Source organism: Periplaneta americana, chromosome 9 (genome assembly GCF_040183065.1).
Source record: "Periplaneta americana isolate PAMFEO1 chromosome 9, P.americana_PAMFEO1_priV1, whole genome shotgun sequence".
Lineage (NCBI taxonomy): Eukaryota > Metazoa > Arthropoda > Insecta > Blattodea > Blattidae > Periplaneta > Periplaneta americana.
Window position 1 is genome coordinate 107434631 of NC_091125.1, and position 7637 is coordinate 107442267.

Sequence of the window (7637 nt, forward strand, 5' to 3'; positions counted from 1 at the left end):
GCTTGGGCTGATTACCTAGTTAGATTTTCTCCGAGTTTATTTCCAACTGTAAGACGAATGTCAGATAATTTCATGGCCTCTCTTCATCAAATATCGTCTTACTAACACAAATTCCATCGACCGTGAAGTTGGTGAAGCGTCGTTAAACAATGGATTTAAAAAGCATGTAAATTCATTACTTCTTTGAGCAGCAGCAGCAGCAGCAGCAGCAGTAGTAGTAGTAGTAGTAGTAGTAGTAGTAGTAGTAGTAGTAGTAGTAGTAGTAGTAGTAGTAGTAGTAGTAGTAGTAGTAGTAGTAGTAGTAGTAGTAGTAGTAGTTCCAGTGCATCCTTCAATAGGCAGTTTCTTCTGAGCCAGTGACCCATCCAATTCCTTTTCCTCTTTCTGATCAGTTTCAGCATCATTTTTTCTTCACTCACTCTTTCCAACACAACTTCATTTCTTATTCTGTCTGTCCACTTCACACGCGCCATTCTTCTCCATATCCACACTTCAAATGTGTCTATTCGTTTCTCTTCATTTCGTCGCAATATCCATATGTCTGTCCCATACAATGCCACACACTACACAAAGCACTTCACTAGTCTCTTCCCTAGTTCTTTTTCCAGAGGTCCGCAGAAGATGTTTCTTTTTTATTAAAAGCTTCCTTTGCCATTTCTATCCTCTTTTTTACTTCCTGGCTGCAGCATAGCAGTAGTACTAGTAATTAATTGGAACACAGAAATTTAAGGATGAGATATAAAGAGGAAAGAAGAATGATAGGAAGAAGAAATAATGTCTGACTTTATGACAATGAAAATTAAATATCGCACATAGATGCTCTATAAGTACATCGCAGAAGTAGAAAGTGGTTCCACATTGCAGTGCAATTTTCTTTAGTCTAGGCCTACTTCTCAAAATGGTACACGTTGGACAGAGGAACAGCTGAATACTGTAAAATGAAGTTATTTAAATATTTTTACAAAGTCTATCATCCAATTATAGAATAAAATGACGCTGTGTTTTATATCAAAAACCGAATAATGAAAGTAATTTCTTAAATAATAATATGACAGCAAAAAGGTGGGGGAAATGTATCAGAGAAACAAAAGGAAGAAAAGATGAAGGTGAGAAATACATAAGAAAATGGAGGGAAAAGGAAACAAAAATACGAATAGGAGGGGTCGAAATAAGTTAATATTACGAATAAAAAGAAAAAGAGTAGAATAATCGGAAAAAATATGCTGAGGAAAAGTAAAAGATAAGAGCAGAGAAGGCACGTAACAAAGTAGAGGAGGTAATGCAAAGAAGATGAAAGGAAATATGAGTTTCAAGCAGGAGAATTTTGAAGGATAATCTGTGGTAAAAAGGAAGAAGGAAGATTGTTGAGGAAGAATCTGTGGCTGAAGAGGGAGAATGTTGGGAAGAATCTATTGTAAAAGAAAGGGAGAATGTTGAGGAAGAATCTGTAGTTGAAGAGGGAGAATGTTGGGAAGAATCTGTTTTTGAAGAGGGAGAATGTTGAGAAGACTCCCACGTTAAAGGGGGAGAATATTGAGGGGAAAATCTCGGGTTAAAGAGGAGTAATATTTATGGAGAATCTTAGGTTAGAGAGGGGTAGTATTTGTGAAGAATCTGTAGTTGAAGAGGAATGATATTCAGGAATGATCTGAGGTTAGAGGGAAAAATGTTAAGAATGAATTCGTAGTTAGGTAGAATGCTGAAGGAGAATTTGAAGTTAAATAGGGATGATCAAGGTTAAAGAGGGAGAATTTTGAAGGAGAACCTCAGATTAAAAAGGGCTAATATTTATGAAGAATCTATAGTTTAAGAGACAAAATATTAAGGGACGATTTGTGGTTAAAAGAGAATATTGAGTAAGAATCTGAAGTTGCGAAGGAAGTATGTGAGGAAGAGCATGAACACTGTAAGAGTCTGAGAAACATGAAGAATGGAACGCTATTCTGTAAATATCCCCTTACTGAAAAAAGTCTTGAAAATTCTTCCGAAATTTTGAAAGAGCTACTTAAAAAACTATCAGATTTTTTAAATGAACTCAACGCCTATTGATACCACACACCTCTCTTCAGACACTTTTTGCATGAGAAAATCTGTTACTGGCATCAGAACAGGCAGATAGCCCAAATAGACACGCTGACCACAGCGATTAAATCTGAGGTTTTCTTGGATCCGTTACGGGACATTACGTCATAAAACGATGCGAAAATGCGTTGCTTGTTGATAAGATCGGCAAGTGAAGCAGACAGCTCATTGTGTGACCGTTATGAGAGAGATTGCGATTATCTCGTACGTGAGTTTGACGCTTCCTGCAACACGCAGATCCGACGCGGCAGATAGCGCCTGTCCTCATGCACATTCATCACGAGCTGCTGGCCTCTGCCACTCGTGCGGAGACACGAGATTCGCCCCGTCCTAATTAAAATCCGCTTCTTTCAGACCTGCATAAATTATGCATTTTAATACTAAATTGCACGGCCATTGCATGAAGCAAATATGCATTTGTATTATGTTTCTTCATGATTATCTGAAGCTTTTACAGTAATCGACAAAGATTCAAAATTATCTGCGTTCAGCAATTGTGGCACGTAGTCGATGTGTTTTTCTTTAAATGTCGCATTAACAGATTCTGCGTTGCAGCTCTTACTGTTTCAAAGAAAATAATAGTAATCCAATCTCTATTAGGAATAAAATAACATATGAACAATACACGTGACACAGTTTCACTATTTACTGTCGACCGCATAAATAGTTATTTAAATGGCTCATGAGTCAATTTGTGTTATGAGTAGACCGCGGAACGTCATGCAATTGCTTGTTTTTATTCATCTGGCATGTTGAAGAAATAAAATAGCTCTTTGCCGATCATTGCTTTTACGTTCGAACGAAGTTTACTTTACAAATCTGGATTTCAGGTAGTAGCTCCCTGTAAAGCAGGTTTGAATAATTTCAAGGAAAATTGTTCCGGGGCCGGGCATCGATCCCGGGACCCTTCGCTTAGCGCGCGAACGCTCTACCGACTGAGCTACCCCAGGAACTATACACGACACCGTCACAATTTTTCCTTTTTTTTTTGTGACGGTGTCGTGTATAGTTCCTGGGGTAACTCAGTCGGTAGAGCGTTCGCGCGCTAAGCGAAGGGTCCCGGGATCGATGCGCGGCCCCCGAACAATTTTCTTTGAAATTTTTCGAAGTTTACTTTATTTTGCATAAATGCATATTTCTAGAGTGTTCCCTTTTAAATGCGTAAGTATTTATACTTTGCATATAAATGTAGTCTATATATTAACATATTTTCTTCTTTCATCTGATTTATTATCCAATTTAAAAATTTATCTCTGACTATTACACTTCTACTACGTCATACTACTTTTGACCAATAAAACGCTACGAAAGGACGTCTTTCAACCAATTATGGTTGCTTATCGCACAATTTTATCGCGTCCCTAGCATTTGTTTTTATTTTATCGCTACCCTAGCATTTGTTTCTTTGTTTGCCAACATTTCAAACTGCACTAGTCTGGACGTAAAAAAAAAATAAATAAAAAAAAAGGCAGAAAATTACAAACCACTCCAGTCAATGCACAGCAGTTTCAAATATGACTCGCATTGACATTCAAGAACAAGAATTAATAAAGATCACTGGTCATAGCTATGCATCTTCCCTGAAACCCTATTTACAAATAAATTAAGAGCACCATTCGGAAATCCTGAATAAGTTGAGGAATACACCATGTACATCAACGAGTTCCACTTCTTTTATGCACACGTCCAATATAACATCAACTGAACCACCAGCCACTAAAACATTCAAATTTGAAAATTGTACTTCCAATAATTGTTTCTTTTAAAATCATTCATGTTTATTTTTTATTTCATCATCGTTAATTAAAACTTTTCTTCTTTACTTCATCATCCCTAATTAAAACTTTTCTAACACTTGTTTATATTATTTAGGTTATGTTATAGCTTCTGCTATATGATATTATGGATAGTTACATATTAGAGATTGTTTAATATTAAGATTTATTGAAAATCATCTGTCAAGTGACGTTGATTACTGGGATCCGGATAATTGAAGTGGAATGCAACTGTTTTATTAAAAATGAAACTGAATCAACAAAGCCTTCTTGACTAGTAACCGTCCACAGAGTTCAATGAAGATTCCACAGTTGGCACAACTGATAACAACAAATTAGTTGATACAGATTAGATCTTTAAGTTAAGAATTTCATTTACACTGAATAGTTTTATCGTGCAATTCTGTATAATGTGAAATATTATATAAATTATTTTCTTTATTTTATTTTATTTTTTATATTAAAATTAATTTATTGTTTTTGTATATTTTGTTGATTAAATTTTTTCAATTATAGTTTATTTTTAGCTAATCATAACACACTACTGCCATCTAGCGTAATATTTGTAATGTTGAGATGGTACAATAATACGTACATTTGAAGACAGTTGTATTTTCGTAAGTCAATTAATATTTTATTGTATTGGAGTACTTCGCCACTTCTAATCTTTATATATTTTCTTCTAATCGTGTGATAGTCAAATACTACTCGAGTTTTGATTTTCTTTAGATAAATCAAAACCTCTAGTGAGATTACTGTTGATAAAAATAAGAATAATTTTTAAAAAATAAAAAAAAATTACGTGAGAAATAAAACCAATAATACCTAGGTAGTTAATTACTGTTGGGGACAGGAAATCAACAGGAACGTTGATTGGATGCACTCACTGAAAAGTCAATAAGCGCAGATACAAGGAGTGAAAAAACTAAATGTATCACTCATTATTTATATCGTCGTTGTTCCTGCAATAACTCCTATGTGACATATCTATCGATTTTCAGATTTTTGCTCTATTAAATTACTTAAATAGTGATACAGAAAATAATAAAATCTCCTATATGTAATCATATTCTTTCTTTCTTTCTTTCTTTCTTTCTTTCTTTCTTTCTTTCTTTCTTTCTTTCTTTCTTTCTTTCGAAAATGTAAGAATTCACAGTCTCCTATGTACGGCTGCCATAGGATGAATAAAAAAGTTGTATATTTTTGCACATAGGAGTTATTGCAGGAACAACGACGATATATTATAATACCATATGATGTTCCGTGTATGGAGTAAATGTGGCAGTTACAGTATTCCTATTCCTAGAGCACGTGGCAGCCACGCGAAAACAATGTGACAATTCCTTTTCATCTCAGTTTCTTCCATCATAATGATCCAGTAATCGGTACTCAAGAAAATTATATAATCTCTATTTTCTTGCTGGAAATTAAACCCGAGTTCTTTGAATTTTAGCCACGAATGCTATAATCTTTTCGCTGTAAGAAAAACCCTAATATAAACAACAGCACGTGACTGAAGTGAGGCTTCATTGGCCTCTGTTTGGCGCCATAGATTCTCAGTACGTGTTCCCGCCTACTGTTGTACATTCTGTTTCATGTTAAACATTTCCCGTTACTCGTCAAGTAGACCTAACCTCATTACTATGCATTCATTTGCTTAGGAAACATTTATTTTATAATTACTCTAATTAATACTCACATAACTTATTACTGTATATACATTTAAGACTATTTGTTTTTCTCCGCTTTTGAGAGAGTTTCTACTCTTATGATTAATAACCACACACACCCAGGACGCAGAAGCCATACTTCAGTACCACGTGCTTACGTGAACAACTACGAGCTGAAGTGACGCCAGCTTGTTACAAGAACAGACTACCTCGGTATTACTGTTTGTATTCATCCGCGTTCATAGTACGTAACAAAATATAAAAGTAGCTTTTCTTTTACATATCGTTTTATACATATGAGCGAAGTTATATGTTTCATTGTATTTGACAATCATAATTCAATTTTTTATTTTCAAATAATACAAGATGATAGTTTCCAAATACGGACTATATTTTCCTGCGTCGTGTGAGTGTTTCGACTGTGAGCCAATCACGGGTATGATAGCAACGTGCTAGCGAAAAGAGTATAGATCCTATGATGCCCTCTTCGGTGATGTGAATTCAGATCTTCCAAAATTTCCAGTGCTTTCACTTTACTTTGATTGTTAACAGTTGTAGAGTTTATTCATCTCTAGTACTAAGCGAATCTTGGATTTATACTGTAACCTTTAATGACCTGATTTCTCCAGTCAGCTTTCTTGTATGTCAGACTAGGAACAAGGAACCAGGGTGTGGAAATATGCCAGCTAATCGTGCAGCTACGAGATACCTGACCGCAGGCAGCAGCCTGAAACATGCTTCCAGCCCGCAACGGGTAAATAACACCTCGACTGTTCAATTGTGGAAGAAACAAAAAACAATCGAGCAACGTGAACAAGTGTTTGACAATTTTAACACGTACGGAGCAAATGATGGTGGAGGACGTCCTCACATTCATGCAGCCCAACTAAATCCTCGACTCGGGAACAAAGTCCTGAAATTCTTCGACATTAAGTACTCAAAGAAAATTGTTTCATATTATTTTATTGCAAACTTATGAAGAAATATGCAAATTTATTTTAGTGCTAAAAATATTGCATATTTCTTCGTGTGGCTAGCCAACAATGCGGCAAACAAATTTTCAGGTTGCTCGAAACAAAATGTTGCTGTTTCAAACATTTTCAATACACACTACAGCAAACAAGTCGTTACGAAATACACTGTTCATGTTATCCTTCAACTTAAAACTGTAATGGTTTCTTAAATTTTTTATACAAACAACTTGTTATTAACACAAGGAAATAAAACAGTTATTTATATAACAAATTTAACAAAAAAATTGGTGATACGAGTGTTAAAAGTATGTAATCTAAACGTATATTTAAAGTTGTAAACAGTAGTACGTTTTTCTATTCAAACAATAGCTTTTCAGCATCACGCTTAATCTACAAATTAATTTAATTTACTTCTGATAAAAAAAGCTCAATTTTTACGGTACGTATCTGATAACAATAACTTTTGTTTCTATACATTAATATAATAAATGTATTTTATTAGTCTATATCCATTCATTCATCTGCAAATCCAGCTTCCTCCGATCTTTTCTATTATCTGCCTTCCTCTTTGTCTCCGCATATGATCCACAGTCTATACTTATATTAAACAATAATGTATTTTAAGTCTGTAATTGATATTTCAGGTTTCGAATTATACTGTACCTAAAATAATAAATCAGTTATGAAATACATGTAGCTGGTAGTAAGAATGTAAATAATGAACTGATGTTTGATGATAAATTGATACAGAAAACCAATTTTCCTCAACTTTGAATACCTGCTATGGAGTCATTTCAAACGGTTTCAATATACACTGTAGCAAACAAATCACACAGTCAGCTGGAAAGATGTTTCTGGATTTTGAATGCTGTAAACAAGTAGATATGAAACAACTCCCGGTTGTCTCTCCCTGTTTGGAACAAACAAAACGTTTCGTCTCCATAGTGTGTTCACAGTCTAGTATATACAGTCACGAAGCTTGAGTTTTGAGGGTGCTAGAAACAATAGACTGTGCCGGTACTATTTCGCATTGTCTGTACTGAGCCGATAGTGGCGATCCTAGTGGTTAACAACTATATATGGATGCATATTTACTACGTATTGAGCTTCGTGACTGTATATACTAGACTGTGGTG

General features: G+C 34.9%; 1 non-coding gene across 1 annotated transcript; it reads right to left on the bottom strand.

Moving 5' to 3' along the window:
• Window positions 1-2959: 2959 nt before the first annotated feature.
• TRNAS-GCU (transfer RNA serine (anticodon GCU)) lies at window positions 2960-3033 on the bottom strand. Its single transcript has one exon. It is a non-coding gene; the product is annotated as a tRNA-Ser (tRNA).
• Between the last annotated feature and the right edge of the window lie 4604 nt (window positions 3034-7637).